General features: G+C 43.8%; 1 protein-coding gene across 1 annotated transcript in view; it reads right to left on the bottom strand.

Annotated features, from left to right (window-relative positions):
- The window catches only part of LOC119172768 (uncharacterized), a 158171-nt gene extending 140233 nt beyond the window's left edge, over nt 1-17938 (bottom strand). The window contains exon 1 of the mRNA XM_075893227.1: nt 17222-17938. The gene's annotated coding sequence lies outside the window, so the exon portion shown is untranslated. The remainder of the gene's footprint in view (nt 1-17221) is intronic.
- Nucleotides 17939-19629: the final 1691 nt, after the last annotated feature.

The raw sequence follows: 19629 nt of genomic DNA, 5'->3' as shown, positions 1-19629 counted from the left end.
TGCATTGGAGCCCTACAATGTAACGTTCAGAAACTTGAGTGAATCCAAAGACAGGCTATACGTTTTGCTTACAATGGGTTTTCAACATTCAACTCACCAGCTGAACTAATGCAGACGAAAAATATTCCAACCCTTGAATCGCGTCGAAAAAAGTACGGCTTGATTTTCTTTCATAGTTACTTTCAAACTCATCTAGCCTGCAGCGTATTTAGGTTCACTATTGATCAAATTATCTAACCATCTATTTTGTTTCTTCAAATACTGAAATAATCAAGTACATGTCAGAAAGGCCTTCTAGTTTTCAAAATACGTAGTTCCTACTGGAATATCTGCAGATAAATTACCGATAAATGTTTGGATGAATAGGCTTACATATATATACCTCGTTTCACATGCTGGGGCTTACCGTCCCTGTGTTTGACCTTGTTTTTGTGTTTGCACATTTCATGTTTTTCTTAACTTTATTGTCTTTACGGTTGTATACTTTAGTGCATAATAGAATTTTTTCGGGGTATACCTTATGTACTCTATGTATTTCTTGCTTAATTTTTCCCATAATGTTGAGAGTTTTAGGACGTACAAAATGCTTGATAGGTGAGGAAGCGATTCTTTTCATTGTTTTATTTTATTTAATCAGAAATTCTGCAGTGCTCGGCAACAATTCATGGTCCTGCGCTTAGGAAGCAAGCACAATAGCACTAACTAAAGTAACAAGGAAAGAAATTCTGATAATTGAAATATAAAAGAGTGTTAAATGATTGTGACATGGAAAAGGACTGCAAGGATGAGGAAAAAGCTGGGAGGATAACGATGAATGCCCCTGATAGGCTACTTTAGACGGGTCGAGGAGGACAGGGTTTGAGGAGTACTGAGAGGTCACTGTTGGCTCCAGTCTAGCAGTAGCTCCGTGCTTGAACGCAGATGGCAAATCTTTCGGATATCTTTAATAGGTCAAAAATCACGTTTGTTGCCTTTGCCGCGATTTTAGAGACATGATTTTGGAGACATTCGCAGCGATGCGTCCAGAGAATACGGTCGATAGTATGTGAACTGTTATGTTTGCCACTTTCGGAGTGTTATGCTCGAAGCCAGCTTACCTAAATGTCAAGTCATGCCACTTTTTGATAAACGTATGGCAACGAGGTTTGTTTCTGAGTGCGCTTATCTGGCAGCTTCATCAATGATGTCGTTGTTAGAGGTATACCACGGGGTTCTGCTATCCACTGAATTAAAACGTGGTGTACTCTTTCGATCACACGGTCTTTCTTGTATATCTGGCACAAATCGCTAGCAGTATCTGCCGCGAAGTGCTCACAAAAATTATTAAAAGGTCCCCTTTAAGGTCGCACAATGCTCCTCGTCTTAACCAGTTCTTGGTTTTAACGGGCTCTTGGGATAACAAGCTCCTAACTAGAAGATGCGATGAGTGACGATCGTCGCTGATCACTTCTTCTGGTTAGGAGGTGAGGTTGATGGGCTGTAATGCTGGTCAAGAGGTAGAGCCATTCATGTAGGCTTGAATTCTCTCAAAACATTTTGGTTTGTTTTGAAGGCAGATTTACGTAACTACATTCATTATTTGCCATTTTGATATCCTGCGCGCAGGTCTCGACGGACGCACTTTGATGGGCATTCATTGTGACACGCGGAGGTCGGCTAATCACCAATGCCTACAGCTAAATACAGACAGGTACGGCCTTCCTGATGACATTGCATTTATGCCTAATTTTGAAGCTTTCCATGATAACCTGATATAATTGCAGGTTAGTATTGTATAACGCTGTCTCACTTTGCTGTTCTGAATCTTTGTTTTGTAGTATTTTGCTTTTCTGGTGGGACTTCTGTCTAAGCATTACTGAATCTCTGGTTACTGAAGCGCTCAAGAGAGACTGTAAGCATTCTGAATGAACAAGCAAACATAAAAAGTGTGCGAACAATCTAGAGGTGCTTGCTTCAAGGGCAAATTCCTAAAGTATAGCTGTCTTATTTTTTTTTCTCAATTTATGGTACGAAAAGCGCATTTCGGACAAAATCGGGAAATACAAAATGAGCCATAGCGGGGAGCGCAAGAAGAAAAAGAAATGAAAGGAATGCATAATGGTAGAAAAAAGAAATATAATGAAAAACTGTATTTGGCATTTGCTAAGTCGTTCGTGTTTCGAAAACCTAACCGAGATTGCAGGCTTCGTCATCACAAAGAAAATTGTGTTATTGACTTTCGATTACGAACAAAGATAAAGTTGCTGGCGGCTCTCAAACGGGTCGATTTATTTTTTAACCTCGTCAGCCGGCTAGTAAAACTATAGGCGCGCACACACGCAGCGTTGTTTTTATTTTCGATTTTTTTTTCTCTGTGCTATCATTGTACCGCTTCTTTCCCTAGAACAGATTTATTGACGTTTCCATCGCCTCCGCTAAACCTGTCTCTGCTGGAACTGCTACGCACGTGAGTCCATTGATCTTCATTTGAATAGGGTGAATAAAACTCGAGTTATTTCTTTTACTCGGCGAATTTGATTTCGCACAGAAATGGAATACTCAACTTGGAAACCATTTTTCATCAGCTTCTCTCTTTTCTGTTTATCTTGCAGTAGCAGAAATAGCTACTGCTCTTCCATTACAACGAGAAGTGTCTTTCGAGTTAAACGACAACGGAGAAAATGGCTTATATTGATGGTACATTTTGAAAAAAGTTGTGCGGGACAAAACTAGTTGCAACTAAGGTGGTACAGGAAGTCGTTAACTATACTGTTTGGGCCTGTGTGACGCATGAGATCTGATAGTAAGCAGAGCTCCCGTGACAGCAAATGAATTAGCAAAAGCATCTCTTTACGTAAACTAAAATTTTATAGACTTGTTTACCTTTTCTATTGCAGTATTAGAAACAAATTTTGCCGTAATGGCGATGCAATGCATGCGACAGCAGCAAATCGAGATTAAATACGATTTAAGGGGTCCCTCACCACTATCAAGTTCAAAGATGAGGGAGTGGCTTTCTTCTTGCTTTCACAATGCCATTCTTATGGACGACATTTGCTCTTCGCCACGTATTTCCTAAACACGCTTGTACAACGCTATCACATACTGTGGAGCCTATCAGCATTTCGCGCTTGTCAACTACACGTCGTTGTCTCTGCTTGCGCAGTCGAAAGCACATAAAATGAAGTGAAATCAGCTGATCGCGCACAATAGTCACGCGAAACAAGGAACAACCAGAGGGCGCTTGCGTGGCAATTTAGTGTTAAAGACAATTCAGCACCAATGTTTCGCGTATATATGCAGCCGTCGAGAATAAGCACCGCAATGAAAACGCGTGAATCGCTGTTCATGCGTCACGAAATGCGCCTTAAAGGACTGGAAACGTCTAGAGAGAATAACATGCTCAGCTTTTGTATTTTCAAAGGCTGGTGGGGAGCCCTTTATGTCCAACCACTCACTAGCTTAGCATCCAACTTGACTCATCACGATGGTGGTGTCAGGAAACGCGGGTGCTATAGTGAACAAAGAAATTTTAACGCAAACCCAGTACGTGCGCAGGCATGAACCGCCTACGGATCCCTGTCAATGAAGACAGTGTGAACGCAATTGAAAAACATTCACAGCATATATATGGATTGAAACGCAGTTCATGGAGTGAAACGCAATTCTTAAATTAACTAGAAGGACAGCATACAGTTAGAGAGGAGGGAACGACCCACAAGCTAAATATCTTCGCCCCTAAAAAATTTTGGAGGGGACCATAGTCCTTGAATCTTGGCATAGCTGTCTGGTCGTACGTGACACTGTAACCTTGGTGCTCGTGTGCTTTGATGTATTCCTTAGTTAACCTCGTGTTTCGCGCACGGCTGAAGTGAATCTCAGGGGCCACGTAGCAAGAAGGACGTGGTTGAGATCAGCCCCGCCAGGTGTCACGACCACCCTAGCTGCTCACAATAATTCAATGAACTCAATAAATTATTTCCATTAAGTGCCCTGGCAGTTATCGCTCCTATGTTATGTCGAGTCAGGCTCCGATTTCGTTCGCATGAATTGTTAGTTAACTACTGTAAAAGCGGTAAATGTTTGTTTTATTTTATCGAAGACTGTACTCATGAATATTTTTATGAATATTCGGAAAAATAGAACAAAGAGACTGACCGGTTGTGTTAGGAAGTAAAACAGTGGTGTTACTCGGTTTTCGTGTTGCCGAAAAACGCAAGCTTCTGCTATATATGTTAGTTAGTTGAAAATGCCATAGATTTTCCTAATACACTAAAGAGAGCTCTGGCGCTGATGTTTATAGGAGCCGCAATGCATGGAGCTTCAGCCAGCACGAGAATGATTGGTAGCACATGGATTTGACTAAACTTCGTTCTTTCGGCTCCTCTTGAGGCCGCGTGGCCTGAAGACGCTTTTTTGAAAGATGAAAATAAGTAAATGATTGGCAGTTCAACTTCACCACTTTAACATTTTAGGCTCGTCAATTTGAATCAGTTGGCGAGGTTCACAATCATTCATTCTTTCATCTAAAACAAGTGCCTAAACACAAAATAATCGACGCCACAAGTGAGTTCGAAGCTACGAACACAAAGAACAGGCAAATGCGTGTACTATTCATCATTCCCATGGTGGGTGAATGATCGCAGCGCCAGGGTGCCCTGCAGTAAGTTTTTGGAAACTCTATTTAATAGGAGATTAACTTTTGAGAGAGTTGACGAACAGTGCCCGTGTGGTATCTAGCAGATAGAGCGGCAGGTGCGAATTTCAAACGACAAGACGATTGCTTGTCTTACGTGCGCTCTCATCTGGTGGAGATTCAGTAACGCCAAGTCTACACAACTCTTGGAAGCGACAGGCATTTGTTCGGCGTGTGCTTTTTTTTTTCTTTTAGATTTACAGCATTATACCAAAAAATATCGGGGGTCATGAATTCATATTCCTTCAAGTTGAGCTGTGCGCGTGGTAGCAAAGTTGCTGATTCCGTTCGTGAGCGATTAGCCACAACAGTTAATAAAAGTTATAACAATATGACAGTTAGAACCGTCGTGTAGGTTTCGCGGCATGTTTATCCTATAGTCTGTGCTTAAGCTCCTGTTAAAGAACTGACTAGTTTTTATTACAGACCAATTCGTATGTCAGTCGGCGCCTCTACGCACTAGATGGCATTGGTAAGCGTTTATCCCGGCCCCAAGTGCAATGAGGCATTTCGTGAGTTACAAGAGATGTTTTCTTCACAACCAAGAACTATCACACAATAAAGAGTAGTGCTGTAACGACACTTTTGAAACGATACACAGCTTGTACACATAAATAAGAGGTAAATATGGGCAAGTTTTAAGAGAGCTGAAGCAAATTACACAAAAGAAAAGTAACGAAAGCAATGAAAATCTCCCAGTTATTCCTTGTGCGAATACAACCGATGAGCCAGGCTCCTTAGCAATGGGACACAATCGACTATGCGCCTGATCTCGATACTGGCCGTCATGAATTCGGTAGTGTGGAAAGGGGTTGCTGAGAGCGTTTGCTGCGCTCGGCGGCGGGAACAACTGAGCGAGTGAGTGTTGCGGCGCGCGCGGCAAAGCGCGAGCCAGTCCACGCAACGAACCAACCACTGGGCCAAGTGGAAACCCAAGAATGCCACGGGGTTGAAGACGACATCACCAAGTGATAGTTTCGTGCTTATTTTGGTTTGAGGGGAGAGTACAGAGACGAAGAAAGAGGGAGACAGATAAGAGAAGGGTGCGAGCGGTGTTGCGCTGGGAAGGTTCGACGGCGATGGTGGCGACGGTGCGCTGCAAGCTTAAGGAGCTTCGCTCCAGAGGAAATGCAGAGTCCAACTAACACTACGGTGACGGAATCCAGCGAAACCAGCGGCAGTGGCATTACGTCATTCTCGCGCCAATCCACACATTTTGTGCGCATTGGCACTTCTTAAACTGCCACTCTTCTTCCAATGGAAGGAAAGCCGTCAGTCCCACAGAGAGTCCAAAAGGACCACAGCGCTAATGAAATCTCTACGCGCTATGACAAAGGTACACGATGCGTGGTGGGAAGTACAACCGCTGAACAACGCGACACGTGTGAAGGATGCACCGGCGGTGCATGCAAGGGGCAAGCGACTGCAGCAGCGAGGAGCGCGGACGACTCTTGTTTTAAGTGTTGCTTTGTCTGTGGACGCCGTATAGTCGTATGAACTATAGTCATAGAAAACTTATTATGGTAAGGAATCGGAGGCATCAGCATAGTTGAGAAAACTGCCACCAGATGCCACTACAAAAGCTGATACCCCGCATCCGCTGCCCGAACCAGTGGCGAGGTGGACTCATTGAGACATTGCAGCGCTCTCGTCATCTCGCACTCCTGCACACACTCCAGAGCATGTCCCCAATTTAGAAACTTCGTCAGCAACGCGAGCTGTTCCGACAAGCCACGATACAATGCAGGAGCAAATGTGAGGTTAATATTCAATAAAAGTAATGCCTATAAAGACGACCGAGCAAATTACAAAGCTTTAACTCAACATATCGTATTAATTGAATTAGCATGTCTTAGCCCATCCGAAACAGGGAGTTGTTTTGAAACCACTTCTCTGAGTTTGGTCATCGGCGTGGAAAGAAGCCACAATGGGTCTAAATTGAGCAGCTCTTATAGGCTTTGTGACAAAATTCTTTAATTGGCCTGAGAAGGCATCGGCACTTTACGGTACATCATTAGAGTTACGCCTAAGATGGGGCAATGGTTCCCTACTATATAAAACAGAGAGTCGTTTTCAATATCGTATCTTGTTGGTGTGATGCAACTTTTTTGTGTGTGTCTGTGTGTGTGTGCTTCCCAATCACTTACTGCGAGGCATGTCCAGCTACCACCAAGAGATAGTGTGACATATACATGCACCGCATTGTATGGAATGCCACATAATGCTTTGTTGTAGAAATTGCTTTTATCACTACACAATGGTGGCTGTGAACCCATGGCCAACTGCCTCTTTGTCGTCAAGGAGACAATCACTCGGTGGCAAGTAAAATGGCGTGGATGACGCCGGGCTGACATATTTATGTTATTTGTGTCTGTCACGCCCTCTCTTCACGTCATGAAATGTAATATATACCGAAATCGGAATATTCTCCAGTTAAAGAGGCAATTGGCTTCACATGCAGTTGCCTGCGAAGAGATTATTCTCATTTAACTCGCCAACGACAATTCAACACGCTTACACAAACATGCTGTCTAGCGTTTAAAGAACAAAGTGCTGTACATTGCGGGGTTTGGGGACAGAAAGCTACCAGCTGAGTAGGAGAAAACGTGTTGTTCCTGTTGGCTTGCTTGCCCTCAATTTGTGATATGGCAGATGGTAATTTAAGTTAACGTTACTGCGGCGAAACCATTGATCCACACTACCTCTCACTGAGCTGTGCAACCACGCTAAATTTTTCAGCTGTCTTATATTTAAAAAAAAAGCGTTCGAAGAAACAGGCGCACTGACTATGGTGCGTATAATTGATAACAAAAATTTTACCAATCATCAGGAAGCAAACCGTTTGTTTTACCTGCACCATCCCAAATTTTGTGACATTCCCAACAGGAAAATATAATGTCGCATAAAGGCATGCGTTGTTTCATTCTCGCAGAGGAGCTAATGATTCTCCGGGCCATTGGGCTCTTTGTGCATGACATTCCGCAGGGGAACAACTGCGTAGGTGGATGATGGAATAAAGTGGAAAGAGCATCGGACGCGGTAATCAAAAGTCGCAGGTTCAGACCATGCCATCGGCAAATTATTTTTTCGTCCGTCCTTCTTTCTTTCCATTTCATTACAATAAAATAACGTCTCCTATAAGAATACGTTCACTTAATATTATCTAGAAACGTCTTCTATGGTTACCTTGGCATCATTTTTTGTCTGTTAGTTCTCACTAACACGTAAATGGATGGCTTTTCTGATGTTCCAGAGGTTGCCTCAATAGCGAGGCCATCTTTAGAAACGTGGGCAAGGACAAACGTGGGCAATAGGACAATAGGACAAACCTGGACAAATAGTTAACCAGTGAAAGCTGAAACGTGCAGCTTCGGTGTTTAGCAGTGGGTTCAACCCGACGTGGCACTGATGTCATTCGCAATTATTGGTTACATTTCCGTTCTTCGTAATGAGTTTAGACGTACGATTGGCTTAAGTTTACCACAGTGTATATTTCACATGCCACACATAGTGCCTTGTATGATCAGGGTAATGGAAGAGTGTAATGAGTGGTTAAATGCTTTTCGCACTGCGTTAATCATAGTAGTTGTTCTCGAACCACATGCGGTCACAGATGTCGCAGCCGAAGTCAATGTACCGCTGGATAAACTCCCGTCGAAAGTCGGAGTTCGCCCTGGTATAAGTGCTCCCGCAATCAGCACGTTGACGCTGCAACGACGTTGCAAGTGTTTGACATCGCGAGCGAACTCGGCGGCGTGTATTGCGGGATCCGCCCGCCAGGGGCGCCTGCATTCCCGTTTGCGATTTAGCGCTGTTTGGAAGGCTGCCGGATCAACGGTACGCAGTTTCTGTCGGCACTTGGCCCCCTGTGCTTGTTTTTTTTTTTTGTGCTCGGATTGCACTACAGGCCAGGAAAATGCGAGTGCTTTCACGTTTTCACTTTCGGTGGTCTTCTAGAGTTGTCCGGGGCATACCCACCTGGAATGTTCCAAGAGAAACTGTAGCACGCATGCTGGGCTCCATGGTTGTGACGAGATGGACGACATCACTCACAACGCAGCCAAAGGAGTGCGTGCTCGGGTACGACGCTGTAAACAGCGTAACTGATAACACAGCCAGTGGAGACCACTCGTGACACCGCTGCCGGGCGGATTTTGGTTTCTTTTAAGCATATACAGCTTTCGCTAGAGAACAAAACCAAGGGTAAACCACGTGATGAGTGCTTTATTAAAAGGGCACCAACCAGTTCAGATTTCTAGGCCACTGAACATTTTAGTATTTCTCCCGGGACGGTTTCACGCGTGCCAATAAACGTCTGGAGGTCTTACATTTATCTACAGGTTTTCTCATTCGATCATTTCATGTCAAAGCTCTACAGCATGATCTTTATTTCTTTCAGTATGCATCGACTACATTATGTCCTCCTTTATGACAAACTCTCGCGCCCAGCTCTTATCAATATCGCTAACTACGCGGTCTTGTTTGGGGAAGCCAAGCCAGTCTGCAGGCCTCACGTTATTTTCGAAACGGCTCCTCTATTTCTGTCTATCACACGGAGTGTATTTGCACTTACTCTTTGTTTGTGTGCTCGATGGGCTCATCATCGAGGGGGATTGGGTCCAACAGACTCGCATGAGGGAAAGCGTCAGACACTGACGTGCAATCTGGTCTTCTCTATTAGCAACGGCCGGCGTTCTTCGAGTGAGGCGGCAAAGACAGCGTTGGCGAGTGAGATCCGCGTCCTGTTAATCAGCGCCGTTGGTGGTGCGCCGCATTGTTAGGCGGGTGGTCGAGTTGTGTACGTGTGAGGTTGAGGGAGAGAGAAAGAGTGGAGTGATTCAGGCCTGGCCGAAGCCGAGACTCATCTTCCCTTCACCCGTGGCCTGTCTCTCGCCTTCTTTTGCTTTTCCCGGGGACTCTCTCGTTTAGGAGCATGCCTCGCCACATTTCCCTTATCTTTTTTTCTTTTCGTTTCCTTATTTCACGCAGCCATCCTCGCCCTTTAGCGCCTTCCTCAATGATCAACTTTTAGAGAGTGCGAAAAAGTAACTATAGTGTGTGTACACAGTCTTCGAGACGGCGCGCCTCTTCCTCGTCCATTGTCCACGTCCCGTCGGTAGTTGTCGCTTGAAGTACGTCTCAAGCCTGTCTCGGATGCAAATCTTTACAGTGAAGTACGGTGGGCGTCGATTATTATGGCAGTGCACCACAACCGCCTTCCCAAGTACGGAGATGCGGCTCGTCTTTTGCGTGTCTTGAAGCGCGAAGATAAGGACTATACATGGCGACAAAGAGAACAGACACCAGACTATAATTGCGAAACGAGACCGTGAATAAAGGGATAACAGATTATGAGGATATGTGCAGGGCTTTCGCGTACTTCCGTATATTTGCGGAACGACGTGGTCGGGTGGTCACTGCTGCTTGGCTGTTTTGTACTGCCGGATTCAGATGAAAATTTTCGATGAACAAAAGAACGATTTTGGGATGATAATTTATGCCTATATCTGAATGTAACAAATGTTTCATGGGCCATATATAATGTGTAGACTGTGTGGCAAGTGTTCAAAGCAAAGCACTTTAATATAGGGATTACGTTTGCTGGCAAGGGAGACGTAGTTATAATTACTAAGTAGTTGTTCACTCAGCAATCATTTGTTTTGTTCTCTGTTGTGCGTGTACGTGCGTGCGTGTGTGTTTCTTACTTGCCGCACAATTTGAAGCTACGAAGCCAAATTTGTAGCTCGATAAAAATCCGCACAGATACAAACTAAGCCCTAAAGCATCTATATTGTTGAACCATCATACGTATTACGTGGATTTTCCAAAACTGCAATACTGTTACAATAACCCAGCTCACAGGGTCCTTTGGGCATTCGGCTAAAACTTCAATATTTTTATAAATATGGCCTGTAAGGAGATGTTGGCACACAAGTAAGACGCCATCTACATTTTGGTTATCCAGTATGGCTATTATGCACTACACGTATGTCACGCGAAGACTAATTTTTTGGGGGCTTTTAGGAGAGAAGCGCCTTAAGCCGTGGCTTAGAAGTGGGGTAGCTTGGGCTAGTTGGTATGGCATGAGGATAGTTTATAGCGCGAGAACAAAACGACGACACAGAGACAAGTACGACAAGAAGGTGTATTCTTTCGTGTCCTTCTTGTCTCTGTGTCGTCGTTTTGTTCTCGCGCTATAACTATCGTCTTAAGCCGTGGGTCGTGCGTCTGCAATAAATGTAGTAGTAGTCGTCGTAGTAGTAGTAGTTGTAGCAGGTAGCCAACTACACGGCCGGACTAGGGAAGCGGCACGCACGCACTCTTTTGAATTGAGGAGGAAACCCGCGCACGTTATTTAAAAACGAAAAAGATAGTTGTTTTTGATGAAATAGCCTACAGAGACGAGTATTGATGACTTAATCTCCAATAGAACTTGCTCTAAACATGATCCTTGCTAAAAAAAACCAGTAACAGAAAGACGCACTTTGAGCACTATATGACCAGAAAGGTTGCCAAGTTACACTCGCTGGGCGTAACCTCCTTCGTTTTAGCAAGGTTTAGCGAGGGTTGGACCGCAGTGCCATGAACTAGCGGTAGTGAAAGGTGGGAACTAGACACGAAGCGCAAGCCGTAAGAGAGTGCGCGCGTGCCACTCCTCTAGTTCCGGCATGCCACCTCTCTTTTAGTCCTTGGAATGTCCGCTGGATGGCGGTACTTCTTATGATGAATCTATGATGAAAAGATGCGATTGATTGATATGTGCGGTTTAACGTCGCAAAAACACCTTATAAGTATGAGAGACGCCGTAGTGGAGGGCTCCAGAAATTGCGACCACCTGGGGTTCTTTAACGTGCACCCAAATCTGAGCACACGGGCCTACAACATTTCCGCCTCCATCGAAAATGCAGCCGCCGCAGCCGGGATTCGAACACGCGACCTGCGGGTCAGCAGCCGAGTACCTTAACCACTAGACCACGACGGCGGGGCAGGAAAAGATGTGAGATAGCGGTACTTGGAGTGTTCACTAGATCGACGGACGGATAGACAGACGCACGCACGGACGGGCAGATGGACGCATGGAACGATGGATGGACGGACGCACGGGCGAATGGACGGACGCATGGACGGATGCACGGAGAGATGCGTGGATGGACGGACGCACGGAAGGACCCAAGGACGGACGCACGGGCGCATGGACAGATGAACGGTCGGAAGCAAGAACGAACGGACGGACGGTAGCGCGGACGGACTGACGAATGCTTCGGCCCACTCATCATCATGCACTCCGTGGATATGCTGCAGTATCTTTTTCGGTCATGCAAACCCGCAAACACAAAGTGAACGCGCAGCTCGTGCATCGTCGGCCACATGACACAATGCGGGTGATGTGTCTTTTCCCTCGGTATCGCGCCGACACCGGCTATTTTCTCAATGTCACATTCGCATGAGAGGCGCTTGGCGTTCGCCCTAACAATCGTCGCACCTAACAATGCAACATCGTAACCTGCTTCTACATTAGGTTCGCAGTGAATGAACTTACGAGAGCGAAATAATTTACGCAATGCCTATCGTATACCCGTCCCAACGCGGTATGAGCACGCAGCGCGCTCGTCGCGCCTTTCAGGACAGATAATAAAGTTTTACCAACCAACCATCTTGAATGCTGAAGAAAGCAGTGTTTTTGTTACTACGAAACATCAACGTTACGGAAACTGGATATATCTGCAGTGAGTATAACATGAGGCCATTTAATCTTCCATTATAGCTTCCAAACGCGAATGGGCCCAAGACACCACACTGACATTCTACATAATCTATTTTGCATTTTTGCAATGGCATTCTACATTATCCACCATGCATTTTTTTAAGATGGCTTGGAGGCGCCAAAGCCATTTCTTATAAATGCGGAGCCCTTTAGGGGGCCGGGCTATCGTAGGCTGTGATCGTACGCTGTCGTAATCACTTGACGTCACGTAGGCAAATATACATATAAAAATCGAAGAAAGGACACAAGCAATAAATAGAAACAAAGAGGGAAAAAAATAGGAAACCCATTAGAAATAACCAGGAATAAAGAGAAAAAAAATTAATAGAACTGTAAGAGAGCAAAAAGAAAGTGAGGAGGAAAGAAAGAGAAATTCGAGAAGAAATGAAGAAGGCTGACTATCTCCGCACTTATATTCCTGACGCTTGGCACAACTAACGCGAAACTGCCTTAATTATTTTCTTTGTGTTGCATTCATACAGCACTAAGTTCTTCTGTAGGAAAAGTAATGCTACAGTGAAAGGTAGTACTTTTTCTGCGTCTTTGGTATTGATACCGTCCCCCTCCTACCGAAAGGCGTCTGTATTTAACATGATTTTTGTAGTGCGTCCAACATCGGAGGAAATAAATGCTTTCACACTCACATGATTTCGAAACACCTCATGCATCTACTCACCTTTCCGAATAGCATGGTCTCATGCAATGGTGGCAACAAGGACGCCATAATAACGATGATGATGTTTTTCATGCTATTGTGCTGACAATAACGCTCCCTTTAAGTGCATTATGATGCGTCTAAAGCTTTCGCCTTAATAACACGATACGTCAATTCTACGAAGTATAGCAACATTTGAAGCAAACTGGGAGACGCACATCTCTGTGACTTAGTTCTTCCACTTAGAAGTTATTTTGCGCATACTTTTGGTTTTTGTTTTTGAGTGAATTTGTGGCATTTATGATAGCTCGCGTTGTTTCTATTTCAGTTTTTCTTTGAATAAAGTGCACGCGGTAGTTTTCTTCACTTACAACGTCCTGAATTTGTATTTTTGCGATAAACTACATTTCCATCCTCAGTAAAATATTCCTTCTTGTATTTCCCTTTTCTTTCGTGTTTTGCTGGTATATAATTAATTATGTGAATAAACGTAAGTTTCAGCCTGTGCTTGTCAGTCTTCTCTTTTAGCTTCCCGTTAATTTGCGAATTGTTAAGCATGAATCAACACATTCTAGCTCACTTTTCAATCTTTCTACTTTCTACTCTATTCGTTCGGATTTTTTTCTACGTGCATTAGCATGTTTGACAGCATCAAGCCCAAAGCGTCTTCATGCCAGAGCATTCTAACGTCATCGACATGTCGGCACCACATCGTCAATTACTGAACTAGTAGTAATATGTTCTAAATATGCTTGCCAGCACAAGCGCTAACCAATAATAGTTACGGCGTGACTTATTAGGAGCATACAGCGGGTAGTGTGTTCTTTGAAAAAACAGCCATTTCTTTTGCGATACACACAGCATAACATTCGTTTTGAAGCCTCTTGCTTGTCGTGTACAATTTACAAAATACAAGTGCTACTGACATTATCCCGATAGCGCGAATAAGACGTAAGGTCGCCGCCAGTTACCAATGGAGTGTGTTGGAAGTTGCGATAGATAGATGAGTTACTAACAAAAAATATATGCAACTTTTGAAAGTGTTGATTGACAGGTCTTGTACCTGTTTCTTTTTTTTCACTTTTTAACGAAAAAACTCAGATCTGTCTCGGAACCAAGTAGGGCGCCATCAGGACTACGTAATCATCGTCATCGTAGCAGGACAAATGGTCAGACAGATACGCCAAAGCACCCCATCGATATCACAGAAAAATAAACAAAAACAACCAAATGAATACATGCGACAAATCACGCTACATGCTAAAAGGGGGACAGTTGTGAGTTGTTATTTAGATTGTAGTATTTTACGAGCCAACTATTTGCACAGTAAAAAGTCTTATGAATAAGTGCGGTTGGCTTGCGTCTCAATACATATTGGGTTGATAAAAAAAGAAAAATAATTTGTGAAACATTATGTCCAGCGTGACGTGGAATGACAAACAAATGTGTCATTTTTTTATGCAGTGCATTATTGGACTGTGACAAGTGTTCAGCAATGAAGATCACCCAAGTTTATTCATGCAGTAAGAAGGTGGCGCCATCCGTGGTCAGGTAACGTCTACATTTCAATACATTTCATGAAGTTCATGCTGTACAATGTTTTCGGTCTGCTTCGCTCACGGTCTTCGAGTGGCACCTTTTACTCGAAAGCAGCAGTACAGATTTGCCATTGAACATCAAGTGAGTTGATGCAAAATATATCATATGAGAATAGACTATACTATTCATTTTTTCTCACCACTGGCATTGTCTAAATTCTCCTCGAAAGAACATTCATTGTTTGTTTTGTGTTTTCAACAAAGCAGTGCAATCGCACTATTTCAATTTGTCTTTCTCAACGCAGCGAATTGCGCCGCGAAACGGCGATAGCAAGGACGAAAATACGCCTCTTTGCGCTGACCTTTGTGCCAAAAATGGTTGCCTTTCTCACATAAATAAATAAAAAAGGTACACACTTCTGAAACTCGAAGCAAATGTACACAGCGAACATTGCACCTGCCGTTCACAAGTTATACAAAAGGGTGCACTTATTGGTTAAAAAAGAACTCATACAACGTGTGCTGGCCTTCTTAAAAAGAACGTGCGTCACGGCAGTGATACCATAATAAATTCAGAGTAACTTGGTGTTTTACCCCAAGAAAAAACGAATGTTTCAAGAAGATGAAAGCCACAGCATTGTAGTCACCGCCGTTTTGTTTATTCGTACGCGATTTGTTTTTGTTTCTTTTTGCATTTTTTTACAAAATGTGTCTATTTTGTATATAGAGTCATGTGCCATGATACTGAAAACACCTAAGTATGAAAATAGTCGTGCACACAGTTGAGGAGGGGGGGGGGGGGAGAGCGGCGTATTTCTTCAGCTTTGTCAGAGGCAATCGGGAAGTTGAGTACGAGAAGAAGGGAGGGGAGAAGGGAGGTCGCACGCCTGTGCGTCGGAAACTACACATTAGGGTGTCCCTCGAAAGCCCGCCAAGGTGGTTCAGCGGCGAGATGAAAATCTGTCAAGATCGACAACGCTATTTAAACTCCTGTCCTTAGCAGCCACATTACCATGAGGAATATATAGGAATGCACAACCGTACTTTGATTCAAAAAGAATGAAACTCTTTGCTTCTCCATTTACTCTGTTTAAGGTTTATTTGCATGCTCGTTCCTGTTGTGTTATGTCTAATTCGCAAGCAACATCTATGCTCAGTCGTGCAATGTCTCGCATAAAGACAAGGGCGTGGAAGCAAAATAAAATAAAATGCACCTCGCAAAATCACCGCACTCCAACAATGTTTCGAAGTCGCCGACTGCGTAGTGTCTTATAGCGGTAACTTCTCTTGGCATGTTAAATGTAAAATTATAATTGTATAACAAAAGAACTGTAACAAAAGCCACTGCTTCACTTTTACATGGCCGATCCAGCTACTTTAAACAATTTATCGATGGCTATATAGTTAAGCATTGTTAGATTAGGTGATTTAATTGTTAAATATAGGGGATTTGTGCGTCTCGATTCTGTGTTCAGTGCTGTTATACCAGGACTTCAGAACCAGTTCTTTCAGAAACAGGGCCGTTTAACTAGTAACTCTAAGCGCATTCTTCAATTCGTGGCATCACAAGGTATTCGCGCCAAAGCAACGTTTTTGGACATTTTCCACCCGGCTTTATTTGTACGCTCGTATGCGTAACACTCATGGTCGAACACCTATCGTACCATTTGCAACTGACATTTTTTTTTCACTAAACACTATTGTATTTTGCCAATGGTTATATTCAGAACGTCTAAGCCACAACAAGCTAGCCAAACAAGCTCTAGTTAGATTAAACAAGGCTTCAGCTTGACTCATGAAAAAGAACAATATGTCGCATGAGACTACCTCTTCCATAATTGGGCATATGCTACATGAATGAACACTACGTTCTTTACAAGATAAATTTTCGAAGATAGGGTTGCATATAATACAGACGTTTTCTTCACAAGATTTCGTTTCTTTATTATATTGACCAGCGTTTTCCCCGCCTGGGCGATGGACTATACAAAATAGGCTCTCGCATGAAGGCGCCATATTTCAACGAGGCCAGCCCCCATTTTATTGGTAATTTGTTTCTCGCATGCAGTGTATAAGGTCTAAAGTACTTAAGTACTTCCCTGGACATATATATTCAATACGATGCTTCCTTTTTTTATTTCTCTCTCTATACAGGTATTAAGGTATACAGACATACAGGTATACCCTTTACAGGTATTAAGAAAAACTTGAGATTCATTGATAAGCTGTAAGTGCTGATGCTAATTTGGCTAAATATCACCACCAAAGAAATAATGAGAACATTTAGTTTTCGCAATTTTAAACGGCGTAATGAGTCACCAAACGCTTTTTTTCACAAAAATGCCTGTATTTTAAGTAAAAAGGCCGTAAAAAGGGGTCCAATCATTTAGTTTTTTTTTATATTTGCCACAACAATTTATTAATTTTTTCTGAATTTCCTTGAATACGCTTTTTGTTAGCGTGCGATTCACTAACACCATCGTTTTAGCCTCTACAGCATCACATCGCCATTGTAGTCCTGTTTAAATACTGCCCTTGGTGACTATTACAAGACAGATAATTACAAATACAAATCCTGAGAAGCTTACCCTTTCGCCTTTGGGAAGAAAAAAGTGCCCCCTGGAAGGTGGTTGTGCGGCGTGATCTCCTGGCAGGTGATGAAATTCCACTTGGCCAATACAGTCCAGTTTTTGCTTATCCTCCTAAAAAAATCCCTCTTGGAAGCTCACGGTTAGAAAAAGTCACTATGCTTTCTAGTTAGTTGTACAAAACTACGCACGACTGTCTTCGAGAAAACTTCTGTCGAAGTTCACTGAACTCGATCGATGCGTTTATCCCAAGCAGCGCAGGCCTTTGATGCCGCAGTTGGAACGCAGGCTTGTTGGAACGCAGACAGAGGAGATGGGGCGGATCAGTTCGCCGATGCTATTTTCTACAGGAAAGCACCTCTTGCGAAAATTTTGAAGTAAGAAGTAGCAAAAAGATATAGCTGCTTAACGTTAACAATCTTGACTTGGTTGAAGTTCTTGGTATAAAAAAATTACTCAAAATAGAGTAGCTTTAGCTGCGAAAGAAAGCAGTCTAGAAGGGAACAAACAGTTCGCGGCGCGCTTCACAACGCCGTTAAGGGAACACTGGGCGTCCGGGCACGGAATTTGCGGCCGCTTCTCTTCTCTCCACTCAGCGCCGTTTCTCGGCTCGCCACCGCCTCAACCGCCGCTCTTCGTCGCGTAGCATCCGGAGCAAAGCGCGGGTCTGGGCGCCGCGCGCCTCCGGCTGGTGCCACCAGCGACACCATCGGCCGCTGAGCGCCCCCCTACAACTTTCGCCGATGCCGATGCCACCGAACGGCGGCTGCCGCCGCCTGGGTCGACGACGGGGGGGTTCCTTTTTTTCCCTACAACCTACATCCCCTCAGTTTTGTATAGCTTTTATTTTTCTCGCCTCCAGCGGGAGCCGCGGGAGAGGACGGTGGCTTTACTTCGACTCCTTTTCCTAGCCCTCTCCCTTCTATCCTTTCTTGTTCCTGTTCTTCATTCCCCATCCTGCGTCTTTTCTCACTGCTTCTCTGTGACTTTCCCTTCATCTCGAAGCCTGATCCCCAAGAACCTCTTTCCTTCCCCATTCACCAACGTTTTCCATCTTCCCTATCGTCTCTCCCTGCTGTATTTGCCTATATCCTTCCCCGCCATGTTTTCGTGCAGTCTCGCGCAGTAATTCTCTCTTCTCCATTGCGTTCCTCACACTTACCTTCCTCTTGTTACTCGCCCTCATCGCTTTGAACAGCTTCAACCATACAGTGCGCCTCCTACGTGGTTCTCTCTAGTGCAGCCATGCTGTTTCGGTTTCCCCTTTCTGTGCCCAGTGCACCGATTCTGCTGAGTTTCGTTTTCGTTTCATTGTGTTCCCCCTTTGTCTGGTTTTCTACACTCCTTCTTTTTACTTGTTTTTTAACTGCATCTCTTTATTCGTCGCGTTCAATTCAAACTTTGTTTTTATGACTATCCATTTCTTCGACAGTGTGACATGAAAAACGTGGAGCGACTTCGAACGACGAATGAGTGGGCACCTCTTTTCCTTTCCAGGCATCTCGTGAACGGTGGACTCTTCCCTCTCTCTTTCCTAGAGGTGTTGGTGATCCGGTCCTTTTAATTTTTCTGGTCATTCATGTTTCTGATTTCCACGCTTTAGTCATTTCTGAAGACGGCTTCCGTGTTGGCAGCCATCGGTCTCAACTTGCGAAACATTTCCACTTGCACTTCTGAGACCTCTTCTTCAGCGTTGCAACATGTTTAAAAATTATTTCACGCTTTTTCGTGCCTTTGTTTGGCTTTCACTTGCCGCCATTGCCGGTACTACTGACAACCAAGTTGCATGTGGTTCTCTTCGTATCCATGATTTTTCTTTCCGTCTTAGCCTGTGCATCGAGCACTGTTGTTCACGCCGTTTAATTCATCAGATTGTCCTTGCCATGTACCTCCATCCATCTGCCCATAAAGTAGCGTTTGGCTCAATAAACCCTTCCAATACCAACATGGCTCTCAGATTGCACTTGATGCCTGGGGCACTTTAGCCGTTCTCGCAAATAAGTTTTCTGAACAAGAAAATAACGGATTCTTAGGATTGTGACAACGTTTGTAACTATAGATGTACAGGCTTGATGGTAAAAGATAGGAGCAAACTAATGTAGACAATAAAAGCAGTCCGCATATAGAAAGTGATAAAGTGCAACAGTGCGAGAGGAAGAGAGGCAAGTGACAAAAGAAAAGAGGGTATCCAACTACCTGCTCTACTATCTGTCCTACTTATCAGCAGCTTGAAGACACGAAAGAAGAAAATTTTGAGCCAGAAAACTGATAAATTATTCTCACATGACATTATTAGGCGCTAGTAGGACCACCACAACAAATACAGTGTTATTGCCTCCGTTAAAGCAAAAAAAGCACTGCGTTTGCTTCCGATAAATTATGTTAAATGAGGGTCAAAGACCATAAAG

Source organism: Rhipicephalus microplus, chromosome 4, assembly GCF_043290135.1.
Source record: "Rhipicephalus microplus isolate Deutch F79 chromosome 4, USDA_Rmic, whole genome shotgun sequence".
Classification (NCBI taxonomy): Eukaryota; Metazoa; Arthropoda; class Arachnida; order Ixodida; family Ixodidae; genus Rhipicephalus; species Rhipicephalus microplus.
The sequence above is the reverse complement of the archived record's forward strand: the minus strand, read 5'-3'. Positions and strand labels throughout refer to the sequence as shown.